Raw genomic sequence first — 19,126 nt, 5'->3', positions numbered from 1 at the left:
ATCTGATGGTGGGATTTTCCTCAAGCATCCTTAAATCACAATGCATGATCCTGTCCTCACTGCATGTGATGGTGGGATTTGCTTCAGCATCCTTGAATCACAATGCATGATCCTGTCCTCATTGTATGTGATGATGGGATTTGCCTCAAGCAACCTTGAATCACAATGCATGATCCTGTCGTCATTGCATGTGATGGTGGAATTTGACTCAAGCATCCTTGAATCACAATGCAGGATCCTGTCCTCATCGCATGGGATGATGGGATTTGTCTCATGCATCCTTCAATCACAATGCATGATCCTGTCCTCATTGGATCTGACTGTGGGATTTGCTTCATGCATCCTTGAATCACAGTGCATGATCCTGTCCTCACTGCATCTGATGGTGGGATTTGCCACAAGCATCCTTGAATCACAATGCATGATCCTGTCCTCATTGCATGTGATGATGGGATTTGCCTCAAGCAACCTTGAATCACAATGCATGATCCTGTCCTCATTGCATGTGATGGTGGAATTTGCCTCAAGCATCCCTGAATCACAATGCATGATCCTGTCCTCATTGCATCTGACAGTGGGATTTGCCTCAAGCATCCTTGAATCACAGTGCATGATCCTGTCCTCATTGTATCTGATGATAGGATTTGCCTCAAGCATCCTTGAATCACAATGCATGATCCTGTCCTCATTGCATGTGATGGTGGGATTTTCTTCATGCATCCTTGAATCACAATGCATGACCCTGTTCACATTGGATCTGACTGTGGGATTTGCTTCATGCATCCTTGAATCACAATGCATGATCCTGTCCTCATTGTATGTGATGATGGGATTTGCCTCAGGCAACCTTGAATCACAATGCATGATCCTGTCGTCATTGCATGTGATGGTGGAATTTGACTCAAGCATCCTTGAATCACAATGCAGGATCTTGTCCTCATTGCATGGGATGATGGGATTTGTCTCATGCATCCTTCAATCACAATGCATGATCCTGTCCTCATTGGATCTGACTGTGGGATTTGCTTCATGCATCCTTGAATCACAGTGCATGATCCTGTCCTCACTGCATCTGATGGTGGGATTTGCCTCAAGCATCATTGAATCACAATGCATGATCCTGTCCTCATTGTATGTGATGATGGGATTTGCCTCAAGCAACCTTGAATCACAATGCATGATCCTGTCCTCATTGCATGTGATGGTGGAATTTGCCTCAAGCATCCCTGAATCACAATACATGATCCTGTCCTCATTGCATCTGACAGTGGGACTTGCCTCAAGCATCCTTGAATCACAGTGCATGATCCTGTCCTCATTGTATCTGATGATAGGATTTGCCTCAAGCATCCTTGAATCACAATGCATGATCCTGTCCTCATTGCATGTGATGGTGGGATTTTCTTCATGCATCCTTGAATCACAATGCATGATCCTGTCCACATTGGATCTGACTGTGGGATTTGCTTCATGCATCCTTGAATCACAATGCATGATCCTGTCCTCATTGCATCTGACAGTGGGATTTGCCTCAAGTATCCTTGAATCACAATGCATGATCCTGTCCTCATTGTATCTGATGATGGGATTTGCCTCACGCATCCTTGAATCACAATGCATGATCCTGTCCTCATTGCATGTGATGAGGAGATTTGCCTCAAGCAACCTTGAATCACAATGCATGATCCTGTCCTCATTGCATGTGATGATGGGATTTGCCTCAAGCATCCTTGAATCACAATGCATGATCCTGTCCTCATTGCATGTGATGGTGGGATTTCCTTCATGCATCCTTGAATCACAATGCATGATCACGTCCTCATTGCATGTGATGATGGGATTTGCCTCAAGCATCCTTGAATCACCATGCATGATCCTGTCCTCATTGCATGTGATGATGGGATTTACCTCAAGCATCCTTGAATCACAATGCATGATCCTGTCCACATTGGATCTGACTGTGGGATTTGCTTCATGTATCCTTGAATCACAATGCATGATCCTGTCGTCATTGCATGTGATCATGGGATTTGTCTCAGGCATCCTTGAATCACAATGCATGATCCTGTCCTCATTGCATCTGATGGTGGGATTTTCCTCAAGCATCCTTGAATCACAATGCATGATCCTGTCCTCATTGTACCTGATGATGGGATTTGCCTCAAGCATCCTTGAATCACAATGCATGATCCTGTCCTCATTGCATGTGGGATTTCCTTCATGCATCCTTGAATCACAATGCATGATCTTGTTCTCATTGCATCTGATGATGGGATTTGCCTTAAGCATCCTTGAATCACAATTCATGATCCTGTCCTCATTGTATCTGATGATGGGATTTGCCTCAAGTATCCTTGAATCACAATGCATGATCCTGTCCTCATTGCATCTGACGGTGGGATTTGCCACAAGCATCCTTGAATCACAATGAATGATCCTGTCCTCATTGTATCTGATGATGGATTTGCTTCAAGCATCCCTGAATCACAATGCATGATCCTGTCCTCATTGCATGTGATGGTGGGATTTCCTTCATGCATCCTTGAATCACAATGCATGATCACGTCCTCATTGCATGTGATGATGGGATTTGCCTCAAGCATCCTTGAATCACCATGCATGATCCTGTCCTCATTGCATGTGATGACGGGATTTACCTCAAGCATCCATGAATCACAATGCATGATCCTGTCCACATTGGATCTGACTGTGGGATTTGCTTCATGCATCCTTGAATCACAATGCATGATCCTGTCCTCACTGCATCTAACGGTGGGATTTGCCTCAAGCATCCTGGAATCACAATGCATGATCCTGTCCTCACTGCATCTGACAGTGGGATTTGCCTCAAGTATCCTTGAATCACAATGCATGATCCTGTCCTCATTGCATCTGATGGTGGGATTTTCCTCAAGCAACCTTGAATCACAATGCATGATCCTGTCCTCATTGCATGTGATGATAGGATTTTCCTCAAGCATCCTTGAATCACAATGCATGATCCTGTCCTCATTGCATCTGATGGTGGGATTTTCCTCAAGCATCCTTGAATCACAATGCATGATCCTGTCCTCATTGCATGTGGGATTTCCTTCATGCATCCTTGAATCACAATACATGATATTGTCCTCATTGTATCTGATGATGTGATTTGCCTCAAGCATCCTTGAATCACAATGCATGATCCTGTCCTCATTGCATGTGATGATAGGATTTTCCTCAAGCATCCTTGAATCACAATGCATGATCCTGTCCTCATTGCATCTGATGGTGGGATTTTCCTCAAGCATCCTTGAATCACAATGCATGATCCTGTCCTCATGGCATGTGGGATTTCCTTCATGCATCCTTGAATCACAATACATGATCCTGTCCTCATTGTATCTGATGATGGGATTTGCCTCAAGCATCCTTGAATCACAATACATGATCCTGTCCTCATTGTATCTGATGATGGGATTTGCCTCAAGTATCCTTGAATCACAATGCGTGATCCTGTCCTCATTGCATCTGATGGTGGGATTTGCCACAAGCATCCTTGAATCACAATGCATGATCCTGTCCTCATTCCATCTGATGGTGGGATTTGCCACAAGCATCCTTAAATCACAATGCATGATTGTGTCCTCATTGCATGTGATGATGGGATTTGCCTCAACCATCCTTGAATCACAATGCATGATTCTGTCCTCTTTGCATGTGATGATGGGATTTGCCTCAAGCATCCTTGAATCACAATGCGTGATTCTGTCCTCTTTGCATGTGATGATGGGATTTGCCTCAAGCATCCTTGAATCACAATGCATGATCCTGTCCTCTTTGCATGTGATGATGGGATTTGCCTCAAGCATCCTTGAATCACAATGCATGATCCTGTCCATATTCTCCTCTCAGCAGCATTAATTACAATTTATAACATGTGCTGCTTTACTGAAATGGTGGTCCCTCTGAAACAGACTAACTACTAAAATGAAAACTAAAAGATCTGTGTGAATGGTTTACAGTATGTCCAGTGTGATAACTGAGTAAGGCAAAACTCAGTGTCATAGTTATGCCAAAAGGTAAACTTTCAAGGGCATCCAAGCTTACTATACTATCGTGAAACTTGAGGAAGTAAGAAGGTACTGACACATCATCCACCTGGTGTTGCAAACATGTAAGATCTTTACCAAACACATTTACTATGCATTTAAGAGTACTTTAATGGCCCTCCTTCTCATACCCCCTTTGCTATGAGTGCTTTCCCTGGTCAGGAAGTGTATTTTGTGTTTCATCATCCAGAGACTTGTCTCATCTAGTTCCAGAATTACCATTTATTTATTTATTTACCTATTTATTTATGTATGTATTTATTTATTTATTTATTTGAAAATTAGAAGAGTGGCTTCTTTGAAGATCCTTTTCAACCACACCCTGAAGCAGAGACAAAGACAGAACATGCACACATGATTACAACGTTAACGTTTAGGAGTTAAATATTGTTGCAGTCATTAATAATGCAACTCAGTAATACAGGAGATGAATATACAGTTTAACTATACTGAAGTTGAAATAATTATAAGAAGATATGTAGAAAGAAGCATTTGAAGAAGGAATGAAATTACATAATGTAGTCGTTAAATAAACTGACAATTGTTTCAAGTAATACCACTAAGAGTGCTAAGTTCTAGATGATTGGCAGCTTCTAAGAGGAGATGAATGTCTGTAGGTTAGAAAGCATAAAAGATTACCCAAGGCTAGGATAGTGCAAGATGCTGAAACAGAAGGTGTTACACTAAAATTACTATTTGAAAGTAACCCAGCACAGTAAAATAAGCAATGCACAAACGCCTGAGTAAGGGAACTAAGACTTTACAATCAGTACGATTTATACAGTTTTGAAAAAATAGTAGCTATTACAATTAACACTAAAATATCTAATGTTATGGTGGCTACTGTAAAAATGTGAACAAAGCCTGTAGTTCTCTCAGTAAAGATACAATAAAGATGTTAAATGAAGAAAAGCCACTGTGCAAAACTCTGATTTTTTTTTTTTTTACTAAGAATGATGCAGCAGAGTTTTGAAAATTAAAATTGTTTCAGACACGTGGACTGTTTTTCACAGAAAATAGCAACGCAGAGCAACTTGCTACACCAATGAACTGGGTGCATATACTTCCATTCACACACAACACTGCTTATCTCCATCAGCTATCTGTTTAGAGAGAGAAATGGATTTGATTCACCCTGCACAGATTCCTACCATTGAAAGGCTTATGTGTGCACCACAAAAATGTGGCACGCACTTAACCTCATTGGAACCGTCCCCTATCTTGCACTTGCATATTTCACTGTCTATAAATCCTTAGTTATGCAAATACTGTAAAAAGTCAGTGAAGTGGGAAGGTTGATTATATCTACCTGCCTTACAGAGCACTATGTTTGTACATGGTGCCCTGAATCTCATTCCCTGAAGTGCAGAGCAGTGATCCTTGGCAGTGCGTGAGTCCTGCATACTTCTCAAATGTCTCTTAGTACCCCTTTGCACATGCATGCATGCTCACACACACACACACACACACACATACACATACACACACATACACATACACACACACACACACACACACACACACACACACACACACACACACACACACACACTGTTTCAAACACAGATACATATATATTAGAAGAGTGTAGACCTCTTTCTTAAATTATTTCCTACCTTATTTGGGTTGGAAACTGTTGGTTCTTTATGCAATTTTCCTTTGGGCGATGTTAGCTGTACTCAAAAGTTTTACTCAACAGGAAGTGAAAAAGCAGGACTCCCTTACCAAAAGAAACAATGGTGGATTTATAAAAAAAGATAGTGGTAACAGAATCTTTCTCAGTGTTGCCTCATTCCAGGACTCCTTTCTGGAGTTTTTCATGTAGTATTCCTGTTCTTTAAAAGTTCTGTTGCCTATGAGTATTTTGCTAAATGGTCTTTAAAGTTATAAACAAATAAAATGTAGTCATCTTCACTTACTGGTAGTATTATGATCAACTAGCTCTTCAGGTTATGGTGGTATTAGCTGATAGTGTTTTCCTAATGCTCTCTCTCTATTCAAAGGTGCTTATATTTTTCTGAGCATATGCTTGTATGCATGTTTAATTTTAAGGTGTATAGCCTAATTTACCTAAGTGAAGACTCCTATTCATTTTCAACTGGTTGTTTATCTGTATAAAACTAATTACACAAAACTGCTAAATTATAATTGCTGCCTTCTGCCTTTTGAAGCAAGACTACTTAACCATTGCTCTTATAAGTTAGTGGTATGGTTGCCTCACTTTAAGAGTGTACAGTACTTGTGTCCCGGGTGGCTGGTGGCAGCTTCTTACCATAAAAGCAGGAAGAGGTAATGGCACTGGAAAGATATTATTAGTCCCTCCCTGACATCATTTTGTGTGTGTGTGTGTGTGTGTGTGTGTGTGTGTGTGTGTGTGTGTGTCTATCTTGTTGTTCCTCAACTTCCTTTCAGTAATATGCATCCATTCTTCTAAATATTTGCTTTTTGTCAGATGTACAACACTCGTGGATTTATTTCAAACCCGATCACTCATGAGCCAGTCCTAATACTGCATTAGCCTTTACATGCAGATACTTGCTTTCGTGAATCCATGTTGTTATGGTCTTGCCAGTCTTCATTTTTATAGTTTCTGCATCTGTTTGAAAGCTATTGACATTGCATATAATCATTTAATTGTTTAATTTCTGTCACCCTCCCTATTTAGTAGCACCACCTTAAACAAGCCCCCCCCTGGTGGAATCACAAAATCAATAGGCTATATAACAGGAGGAAGAAAATCATGGCAAAAATTAGGAGGAGCAGCACCCAGCAGGATAAAAACACTCTCATCAAACTAAATAAACAACTCAGAGGGCAAATAAAGTCTACCAAAGCCAAATTTGAGGTAAGTTTGGCCTCATAGGCCAAGGACAACCACAAAGCATTCTTTAGTTATGTCCACAGCCTCATAGGCAATACCCAATTGTGTACAGAGCTCATTGTATATGGAGTCACCTATACTAAGCCAGAAGATGTAGCAAACCTCCTGGCTTATAAATTCAGCTCCAACTTTACCCCATTCTCCCCCTTAATTTTTCCTCAGGAAATATCATCAAATATAACTCCTCCTACTATCACTAGGGAACAGGTCCTTAATGCTCTCTCTAAGATCAAGAACACTGCATCAGTGGGCCCAGACAATATCTCAGGATGTCTTCTAAATAGCATGAAACATAACCTATCAGGTCCTCTGGAATTACTATTTAACTGTAGTTTCCAAACAGGCTTCATGCCTCATGAATACAGAAAGGCAACAGTCATCCTTGTGCACAAAGGTGGGCCATCTACAGACCCTAGAAACTACAGACCCATAAGTCTCACTAGTCTTATATGTAAAGCCATGAAAAGAATTATCTTGGGATGATCAATAGCGATATAGTAAATCTCCAGACACTGGACCCAACCCAGTTTGGTTTCGTAAAGGGCAGATCATGCCTACTCAACCTGGTGGACTTCTTTGAGAAGGTAACCAAAGCAATGGATGAAGGCAAAATCGTTCACACTGCCTACCTTGAAATGGTCAAGGCATTTGACACAATAACCCACTCAGGCACTGTTGACAAACTCAAGCGGTTAGGTACAATCCCGTATGTCACCCAGTGGATAGCAAACTGGCTCACAGATAGGACCCAGGAAGTTAGAATTGGGGAGTCCACCTCTACAAAGAGGCCAGTCACAAGTGGAGTCCCTCAAGGATCAGTCCTTGGACTGCTCCTTTTTGGCATTTACTTTTCAGAAGTAAAGGCCAATGTCAGTGGTCTCTGGCTGAGTAAATTTGCAGATGATTGCAAATAAGGAGCTGTCATTGAATCTCACACTGACACAAATGTTCTCCAGGAGGGGTGGATACAGACAAACAATTGGTGTCAGAGCCATGGACTAAAACTTAATGTTAATAAATGCATAATAGTATCCTTTGGGAAGTCATCCATCCCTGGTAACTATCATATTGACAGGACAACCCGTAGAATTGACCCAGTAGTCAGGGACTTAGGGACACAGATAGTAATTTAGTCTTTGACCATAATGTGTCTACAGGGGTGAGGGAATCATTTTATGTTGCACTACTTATGGTATGGCATCAAAGTCCAAGGAATTCATTGTTCCACTGTATTTGGCATTCATTAGACCTGTCATTGAGTACAATGCCCCCTTTGGTATGTACCTAACCAGGCATATCTAACAACTAGAATGTCCACAGCGGTTCATCACTAAAAGAATACAGGGCATAAGTAAAATGTCTTATGCAAACCGCCTCAAGGCCCTATCTCTGTATTCTGTCTCCTACAGGCTTTTGAGGGGAGATCTATGCCTGGCATACAGGGCATTGTCAGACCCCATTCTGATGGACCTCCTGCGTATCCACAAAACAAACAGTACCAGAATTTCCCATTCTAAAGACTTAAACCTTGCCTGTGATATAAATAGGACCTGCTGGAGAGATAGGTATGCATCCCAGATACTACCCCATCTATGGAACAGGCTCCCCATCTATGTGAAGCAGAGTTCCTCCCTAACCCAATTCAAGTGCAAATTGGATATTTGGATAGGAAACCGGAAATTCATCTCTGGTTTGGCACCTATGTCTCTATTGGACACAGGCAACCTGTAAAGGGTTCATCTCCCAGGCCCATGCTTACACTTATGAAGGGTATCAATACTTATCTAGAGATTGGGATGACTTGGCTAGACTTAAAAAGGCCCTTGTGGTCTTTAGCCTAGTAACCACCTATGAGCCTATGAACTGGGTTAGTCATAACTATTTGTAGTACATGAACCTTTAGCTGTCCCAATGTATTACACCTTACAGACAGAAAAAAAACATGTAGAGTAGTAAAGTATTTTACAGCTCGAAAACCTGTAACACACTTAATGCTGTCACACAGACAGCTGGCAAAAGTGAAGTGTACCATTGATCACCGAACAGCTTTAAAATCTGTTATAAACTTCATGGTGACACAGTTTTTTGTATGACATTATGAAGTAGCTTACAGCTTTTAGATCTGCCAATATGTTTCTGATGCTGTCCTGCTTGAAACCTGATCATAACAGCCGTCAAATGTGCAGAACAAGCATGTTCCATATACTACAATATTTAAATTGCTCACTGAAGATGGTGGTTCTCTTTTTCAGACATATGCAGACCACTTACCCTATGTATTCTACTGTCATTTATAGATGGCTTCCAGCCTTCATTGTAGCTAAATTCTTTTTCTCCATGCAGTTCCTTCAGTAGCATGTTGAAATTTCTCAAATGGTAAGCTTTATCACCTATCACAGAACTCTAGTGAAAACCACAGGGTATGTTGCTTAAAATGTATATAAAGGTCAATTATTTTACTTACACACTCTAACCTTAATCACACTGGTATAGTTGACTAGCCAGATAATAACATTGAAACTCTGTCATTACGCCATCCTCAGGATATTTATGATCTACCACACTCTCATCTGACCTGTGCTATATAACAAAAAACTTACTTCCTTACCATCCACTTTTAATTATATATGTACACATAGCAGACGAATTTAAAACCAGAAGAGGATTCTGATTTATTCTGACCTTTCACTTTCTATCCTGTAGCCTGCCAGACAGATGATCCTAATATTTCTTGTATCAGTACTTTGATTTATGTTTGTGATCTATCCCTGCAGATCATTGAGACAGTCCTGCATAGATGTAGGATGAGAAATGTAGTAATCACATGCCATCTTCTGAGTCTGTATCCTCATCTGAAACAAAGACTAGGACAGTTTAGTAGTCTCAGTGGTGCAGAAGTGGAAAAGGAGGTTATGTGGGGGTTTTTTTTTTGTTTTTTTCGGGGTTTTTTGTTTGTTTTTTTAACCTGGCTACCAGTCATTAACTCCCAAATCATGCTAGACACGTAAAGAGGGAAAAGATCTCACTCTCCAAAGTGTTTCCTAGAAAGCTGCAGCTTTATATTCTCTACACATCCCAATCAGCTGAGGGCATTTAACCTGCTGCTGTAAACTACATTTAGGTCAACTGATCTCCTTCCAGATGATTATTTCAACAGGGTAGTTATGTTCACTCTTAATTTTGCCTCTAACAAGACTGGTTAAATTGCACAGTTTATGCACTTTTTCATTATTTTTTTTCTTTTTCTTAATCTTCCCTTTAATGCATTTTTAATAGCTCATCCACTTAGAGATAATCAGTGTCTTTTCCCATTGCTCTCACCTGCATCATAACCTACCGCATGTAGTTCCTTGTGCTACTTAAAAGCAAGTGAAGAGGTCTTCGTCTTTCATAATTTAGCAGAAACATCTACATACTTCCGTGCTGTTACTTAATTGCATGCTATTGGCATTTTCTGTAAGTCGAATAATTTGCGAGAATGAGTTGAAGGCCATATTTTCAAAACTGAATGCAGTATGCCTTTAAAGCCGATGTGTACAGAGCATAAGAAATGCTTGGAAATTGCTCACAAATGAAATAGCTGTGGTTTGTGTATAGTGGATTGGTCTTGCAGAAACCTGGCAAAATTTAACTGCAGGCTTAAAAAGTTGCATATTTCTCCATATTTCATTGTAATGCTTATTTCATTGTTATGTTTATGACAGCTGTAAGTAAAATTCTGGTCAAACAAATATCTGCATCCAGAAAGTTAATTTTTCATCCCTTTGTAGAAATCACCTTTCATTCCAGAAGATAAAACCCTTTGCTGCTCTTATTTCATGTAAAATTGTACAAAATGTCTGTATAGACACAATTGAATTTGTAGAACTGTGCAACCTTTCATCCAACATTTGTAGTACAGATTTTATTTTATAACACTACTTTTCACTGTTTACATCAGAGGACAGTTATAAATGTTCACTTTAATGTCATTTTTTAGATATTTATTTTGCTCATAAAACTGCACTAACAGCACATCATTAGAGGAGAGCTTTACCTTAATAAATGGTGTTACAACGACAAAATAGCAAACCGTCCACCAAGCAAGCAGTTAACTCTGGTATAGGACAACTGCTCCTGAGAGGTAGCTTTCATGAGGAAGCTACTAACCAGGAACACAATGCAGGAAGGACTGCGTTTTATGTCAGCCTGCCCTCTAGTGACAATTAAAAGTTAGTCTATAGAAAGTTCCAAATACCAGGTGATTGAGTTCTAAATAGCTCATGCACATATCTTGCTGTCTACTTAGAAAAGCTACCTACAAAGCAAGGCCTCATCTCCAGGTATTTTAATAGTGAAAAACAAAAAATATCAGAGGGGCATCAGTTCTCAGATTAGTAGTCCTGTAAGTAAAGCCATTACTGGTTTGCATCATATTATGTGAAGATTTTTCTGCAGTATTTCAAAGAAACCAAAAATAATTATCTCTGTTCCTGCAAGATTTCAAAAGCACATAAAATTACATTGGATAGCATATGATGGCATTGGGGGTAGGTAAACCAGGCTAACTAGCAACCAGGAGATGTTTTACGACTGCCAATTATTTCAGGATATTTTCAGCAATGAAACTCCATCTTCCTAATATAGTGACTGAACAGCACGTAAAATATACAAGAGTCAGTATATAAAAGAAAAGAGCTGCTGACCATGTCTGCTGTAGTAGAAACCCAAACCCAAATGAAATAAGATAACTTGATATGATTATATTTTAGTATGGGTTAATATAAGAAAAATCAAAACCAAGGATGGAGAAATATTTTTGAAATGCCTATTTATTATGATTTTTTTTCAGGGTCAAGTGGCAATAAAAATCATTTTAGGAGTCAATCCCAATATCTGAGAAATAAAATCAGGCATTTATAAGCTGCTACAAAAATATATCTATATCAGGGTTGAACATTTAGTATCAAATTTAAAAATGACTGTCATTGCAAATGATTTATTTGAAGATTTTTAGCCTGATCCCAAAATTCTGTTTAACATTTTTGCTGTTTTCTTTATTGCTTGCTCATGGTTCTATCTAATGAACTGCTACAAAATATGTGTCTTCTACTCAAAATGTAATTTTATGCAGAAACAACTAAATTAGCTCTGATTTTATAATAAATAAGTATTAAGTAAGTAGAAAAAAGTCTTGCAATCATCTGGAAATTCACAAGAAATCAAAATAAAATATTCACATTTCTGGATTAATTTTAAATATGCTAAAAATACTTCACGATTATAAAGTTGTGTTTATAAATTTAGGTCAAGCAAGAAATTTTTAAACTGATCATCAAAATTGTCAAAGGAATATTTTTATTTATGTAATTTACCAACAATAATGGTAAAACTTAGCTCCCACATAAACATATTCAAAAGAACTGTGACCAAAACACTTTTGAGGACTGAATCATACAATATCACCACAATTATTTTTAAAGTGTTTCTAAAAGAAAGAAGTGGGCAGTCTTGATGTGCTTTGTGAGTTGGTTACTCCATTCAGCTGCTTCATAAACTTTTATTGTTTAACAATATTTTTTTAGTATTTAGCACAGGTTTCTCATTGATTTTGGCCACAGTGGTAGTTCAAGTGAGGATTCCTCAGATCTGGGTAAAAGCAAGGAAGACATGTTGGTGAGACCCAGAAAGAAGTTCAGAAGTAGTTGGTAATGCTATTCCTTCACTTAGTAATGAGGGTAACTGTTGATAAGTCATGAGACTCTGGAAGTCAAAGATAGATTAGACCATAGAAACAGGACATCAGCAGATAAAAGTGGTGTTTGGGCTCCTTAGTCATTCTGTGAAATAACTTGAATCCTCTGGTAATGATTCCAGTGACAGTGTGAATTAACAGCATGATGCCATGTTGCAGAATTAAGCAACTAAGTTATCTGTTTTGAATAAAAGTTGGCTAATTTGGAAGACAAAGTGAGGAGATACAATTTAAGACAGAGTGGAGTACTGGAAGGAGAAGACATTTTTCCCCAGGTTCTTTTTCCTCTTCTGCCTGCTCACTATTAATCCTTCCCCAGTGAGACCAATTATAATGAGGGCCTGTCATCCAGCCAGTCTCATTGTTGGCCAATGCCTCTACCACTACTCCCCCCCCCCTGCTGGTATGTTGCAAGGAAGGAGGACCTCCTTCCCATGTCCAGGATAGTCTGGTCGTGCCCTAGATTGAGGCTTTAATGCACCCATACAAGGGTCTTGAATGTGTAACTACATATCTCATCCCCCCAGTCAGCATCATGTTGAGTAGTGGCTATGAATGCATTTCTTTTTGGCTTAGTTCCACCTCCTGATAGCTGACATGAACACCTATGTCACTGCAGGGGCCTCCTACACCCAGCCTGGATGCATATGTTCCTGCTTGTACCATCGCTAGCTTGGCAGTACCAAGCCAAATCCATGATGGTAACAGTCCTTCTCATGCAAGTAAGAGCAACTGACCACTGGGAAACTGCTACTCTCTTACCTCAGGATGTGCAATCTGTGCTGTGCTCCCCCCATGTCTTATCCTACCTGCCTGGTTCTTCCAGCAATCAAACTGTTACAAGTTTATGTCATCTGGGTGACAGTGATGGCTTTATCTCTCTTCAGCACAGATCTCAGCAGGAAAGAGAAAATTATTTTGGTTGTCTTGTATTTGTGAAAACCAAGATTGGTGCAATGGACTATTTTTTAAGAGAGCACTAGCAACAGTGAAACCATAGTGGTTAACATCATCATTGGCAAATAGTTTCCGGTTGTCTAAGAATGATTTTGGTACAGAATATGACTTAACATGAAATTAATAGGTACTGATCCATATAGCCACTATGAGAAGTTGAAATTCAACTTCTCACACAGATACCACCTGAGTGAAACTTCTCAAATGCAAATCTTTCAAGCATTCAGAGAAAATCAGAAAAATATTCCCTGCACCTCTTTTGTGGAAACTTTGTCTCTCAACACCTCATTCTTCTATATAATAATTCCATGCTTACACAAGCAGTGGGGACAAGAGAAGAAAGCTTTTAAGGATGAGACACAGCTCATGCACTGTATTCTTGCCAGAGAGAGTTCATATGGTAAAAAAAATACAGGAGTGATGTATCCATGGGGACTATTTCTCTGAAGGAAGCTACACCTGAGAATGGATATCTCTCCCACTGTCACAACATTTACAGTAACCAGTGAAGTGGATTATAGTGGAGCGTAGACCAGTATTGATGGATTACAATTTTACAGAGATAGCTTTGTAGCAAATACTCAGTTAATAACCATAGTAAAGAAGTTTCTCTCACATAAAATCTGGTGTAAGTTTTTATTTCCAGTGGTTTTAAGGGTGTTTTGTCCCCCTGAAGGGATGCAGATGTTCACCTGTGCTCAGTTAATGATGGATAATTTGTAGGGTGTGCCTTCGATGCTATACTATGTGAGTGAGGAATCTTTAGGACAGAATCCAGAAAAAAAAAAGTAGTGAATATTCAAAAACTGTGGAAGTAGAGGAGGAATGGGTGCAAGAGGAGAATGATACCATGGTTACATGTTCCTTGGGGAAGCATACTGGGAAGAGAAAATCGGCTTCCTAATGAGTTATCACATCCAAACTCACTGCAGTCACAGCTTATTAAAACAAGGAGTTTTTAAAAGCTGTTTTTCTCCTTGAAAAGTAATTTTATCCTAAGTGTAAAACTCCAGGTCACATAACCCGGGGAAAGTGGAGAAAAAACACATTTGAAAACTCATTGTTTCAATGAGTTGTGACCTCAATAAATTCTAACAGAATAAGGCATTAGGTTGCAGTGCAAATTACCTTGGATACAGGAATGAATTTAGAGTGTTGGTTTGTTAATATTATTTGTCAGCATTACTCATCCCTCTGATTTTAACTCAAAGTTATGTATGTATTCTTTGAAATCAAGGCTTATTTGTCATTTAAGCCAATGAATTCAGATAGAGTAGCTCTAGAAGGATGATTATCCGTTGTTTATGAACAAACGGGATTTCTTCATTCCTAAGAATACTCAATAATTAAAATATGGAAGCTGGATTTGATGGCTGTAAACTAGTGACTGCATAAAGGCTGTAAAGGGAAACAAATCTTTATTCGTTTGTGGAGATGTGTCCATTGTAGAACCTTTTGGAAGATCTGGTTTGAAAAGATATCGGTCCGAACACTGAGACTGTGATCATTATTATTACTTTATTGAGTTATAAATTAAATCCATTAATGTTGTCTGAAATTAAGGCTTTCTATGGTATTGCAGAAAGTACTTCTGAATGGAGTAATCCTGAAAAACTGATTGTCCATTGTTCAATATGAATCAGCGGGATTTTCTTATTTCCATAGTAATTGGAAAATAAGCTATGGAAGCTGAAATTGATGGCTTTAAACTAGTGACAGCACCAAGGATGATTAAGGGTGTTTAGAAACGGTGAATGTCTCCAAAAGGATGTTTCTTGCCAGGTTTGAAAGTGCTGCATCCTTACATGTGGAACTTAAGGAAATAGATCGACATCCATTTGCAAGTCAAGAGGTGTGTCAGTAGGAAGGTTGTGGGATTGGACAAGAACAATTGGATGGAATCTAAGGCATTGGTTTGAGCATAGAATTCTGGAGAATTTTGGACATGAACGATTGGATGGAACCAAAGGCGTTGGTCTGAACAAAGAACACTGATTGGAGAATCTTCCTTTATCTAGTAGATCTGATCTGAAGAAGGTTTTTAACCGAAAGCACTTATTGTTTTATAAAGGGCTTCTTTGTTTTAAGTTTTACCGCTTCATTGATTTATTAAAGTTTTATGATTGTATTTTTACTCCGTGGTGGTGTGTATTGGTTTTCACTTCCAGTGCAACAGAATTCACTCCAAAACCGCCTTTGGCAGCTACGAGAGAGTTTTTTACTGTTTTTCTTCTGATATTTCTTAAGGGGGGCCTTTCAGTTTAGACCTCCTTTCAGCAATGTTACCATCCTTGGGATGTACATGTCAAACTAGAAAAATGTAACTTGCCTCATTTGCACCAGCTCACAAGGCAGACCTTGCATTTTTGACAAGGAAAATTATCTTTTTTGTTGGCAGTGATGTAGCCAGAAGGATTTCAGTGTTTCAGGCTTTATGTATAGAGCCTCCTTATGAAGACAGACTGTCCTTAGGAGTCAATCTTACCTTTATGCCTAAGGTAGCTATCATGTCTACTTAAGCCGATCTGTGAATATGCCTGTGCTCTCTCCAGAATGCACAAACAGAGCTGAATATCTGTCTAGATCTAGATAGACTTATCATGATTTTACTTGAGCAAGATAAACCCTATTAGAAAGTTTTTTACTATATTCCTATTTATATCTAAAAGAGATACTATGCCCTAAAATTTACTTACATCAAGGCACGTGCAGATGAGTGGGTGTTCTTGCTAGGTCCAAGACAAAAATGTACAGTCTCTCTGAGAGAGTTCTTAAATTAATATCAAACATTACTTCTGGGCCAGCTTGGGTGACATCACTCTTTGTCACCTGACTTATGTTCCCAGGCTAAACAGATACTAACAGAATTTAACATTTCTGTGCATGAAATACATATCTCTCGGATCTTTGCAGTTCTTGGAAGTTGTAAAACAATAAAATGCTTTTACATTTGAAACTTAGTAATTATTTCTCTTTCAAGACAATACAAAAACTTCTAGCTCTAGACATTGTGTCTGCTACTAAACTGAAACTGAGAGATAACATCTTTTGTTTATGGCCCAGCTATAAAAGTAATTTAACCCTCAACTATTCTTAAGTTTTGCAGGTTAATCTTCTATGTTCCAGCAGGGTACATTGTGGATACATCTTTGCTCAGTACATAATATACAGTTCTGTATAAATCATATCAGTATTCATAAATGACATAGAATTATTTACAAAATTCTAGATAGCTGGGCTGGCAATATTTCCCTATATCTCAATCATCTATAGGGTCTTTTTCTGATTCCACCCTTGAGATCAAGCTAGTTGCTTCCTTTTGATGGTTGAAAAAAGGGGACCTGAGGTATGAAAGTTTTGTCTTTACTATAATGATAGATTAGAACAGCTGTGCCCATCACATTCAACAAACGTGTCTGTCTTTCTCCTACCTGTGTAATCTGAGGCCTGGGGATGGATACATTTGCTCTTATGTATCAATAAATATTTATGGTATTGCTATGGTCTTGTTTCAATCACTTTTGAGCAGCAATTGGCAGATCTGGATATTTACAAAGGGCAACACAGCACCGTGCGATGGAGGGAAAAGTTGGAGTTCTGGGTAAAGTTTTTAGTGCTGAGCTAACTTAACCTTGTGGCCAAGTCCTGATGGCCAAAGAGAAGAGACACATCACCCAGATCTATTACTATGTTAAGCACATAGGTTGCATTTACTAGCTACACTATATTGGACAGCAGTGTACAGTAAAAGATAAGAAAAACATACATCTCTGCTTGTGCTATTTATTAAATCCCTAACACCAAACTTAATAAAAATGAGCTTAAGCAAAACTTTTACTTTCCAGAATTAGGTATCTTCCTTGATGAACTATAGTGCTGTCAGTAATTTAACATTTCACTATTATTTTAATTTTTCTGAGCATACACAAAGAAAGTTTTGAACTTGTCCTCCTTTCATTTCCTTCACGCAACTTGTCTTCTCAAACAAGCCTACATCAGCTCATTCTGGAGCTGGAATGCAAACTTTTTAAACTGTCATCTGATATAGCCCAAATACCATAAAGTCAATATAATATTTCCTCTGCTTTATAGGAACTACAAGTATAGTAGCCCACAAAATCCTTTGCCAACCTGATAACACATCTGCTCTTAAAAATATTATCTGCCCCCATAGTCCCCTTAGGCCATTACACTCATCTAACAGACTACTGGTACTCACCCTCAAAGCTAACAACTCAGCAGGGGATGCTCTGTTTACCAACTCTGTTGGCAAAGTATGGAACCTTCTTCCTGCAGTCATTACCCAAGAAACCTCTCTGCCTCTATTCAAAAAAAACCTCAAAGAACATTTTAAATCACAGTGGTTATGTCCTTGCCCTACCCCTGACTAGAACCATCTCAGGAACCTTTATTTGTTATCTATAGTGTACACAGCTGGTGGTGGTGGTGCTGCGGTAGCGTTGTCGCCTCACAGTTAGAAGTTGCCCATTCGATTCTCAGTTAGAGCTTCTTTTGTGTGGCGACATGCGTGAATGGGCGTTCCTTCATTCAAGGTTGTGCGTTAGGCCTGGCAAGCCAGCACGTAAAACTCTACTGCCAATCATTAGCGGACCAGAGTTCCGCTGTGGAGACCCCTAACCGGGAAAAGCCGAAAAACACAAACAAGTGTACACAGCTATGTATGTATGCTTTTTTTTTTTGACAATATAAATGTTCTTCATGTACTGATTGCCCTGTCAATGTTATGTATCATATGAGCAATGAGTCTTTGCTGTTACTTTGACTGCTTTTCTCCCCGGGCCTCCGATGAAAATGTATGTATGCTTTTTTACATATGAATGTTCTTTATGTACTGCTTGCCCTGTCAATTTATGTATCATATGAGTAATAAGGCTTTGCTGTTACGTTGAGTGCTTTTATGTGGTGATTTTCTACCCGGGCCTCTGCTGAAAATGGACATGTATCCAGTCTGACTATCCCAGTCAACACATGTAAAAATAAAATAAAATAAATAATAAATAAAGTCTAAAATGAAATGTAACATGTAAACAAGGTTTTACTTCTGTTCTGTCAAACTAAATAGTGCAAGCTGTGTGCCATAAGTTGTAACTATGTAACAATTATTAGCATTTTAGATTAGAAAAAGGTTTCTTCAAAGTTTTACAAATTACAAAGAATTAAAAATGTACATTTTATTTCTGGTACCAGATGGTTCAAGACATGTAAAGAGATCTACTGCAACTGCCTAAGTGCATATTACAACATGAATATTTAATAAAATGAAGTAAAATAACTATTTATGTAAGTCCACATTTACACAAAAAAAGGCTGCACTGCTGCATTAACCAATAATACTATAAGTAAATGAAACTCGGCCAAAGCAGCAGTTGATTAACCCTTTACTTGACTTAACAAGCACACACAAAATACTTCTCAGGTGTTTGGCACTTTATATGCATAACT

At 38.8% G+C, this 19,126-nt stretch overlaps 1 protein-coding gene across 1 annotated transcript in view; it reads left to right on the top strand.

The window, feature by feature from the left end:
- Positions 1-19,126, top strand: part of ALK (ALK receptor tyrosine kinase) — a 1,522,063-nt gene that overhangs the window by 1,397,268 nt on the left and 105,669 nt on the right. The gene's annotated exons all lie outside the window — the stretch shown is intronic.

This window comes from Protopterus annectens, chromosome 1.part2, assembly GCF_019279795.1.
Source record: "Protopterus annectens isolate FY-2018-M chromosome 1.part2, PAN1.0, whole genome shotgun sequence".
In the NCBI taxonomy this organism is placed as follows: Eukaryota; Metazoa; Chordata; order Ceratodontiformes; family Protopteridae; genus Protopterus; species Protopterus annectens.
This window is presented reverse-complemented; position numbering and strand designations above follow the sequence as displayed.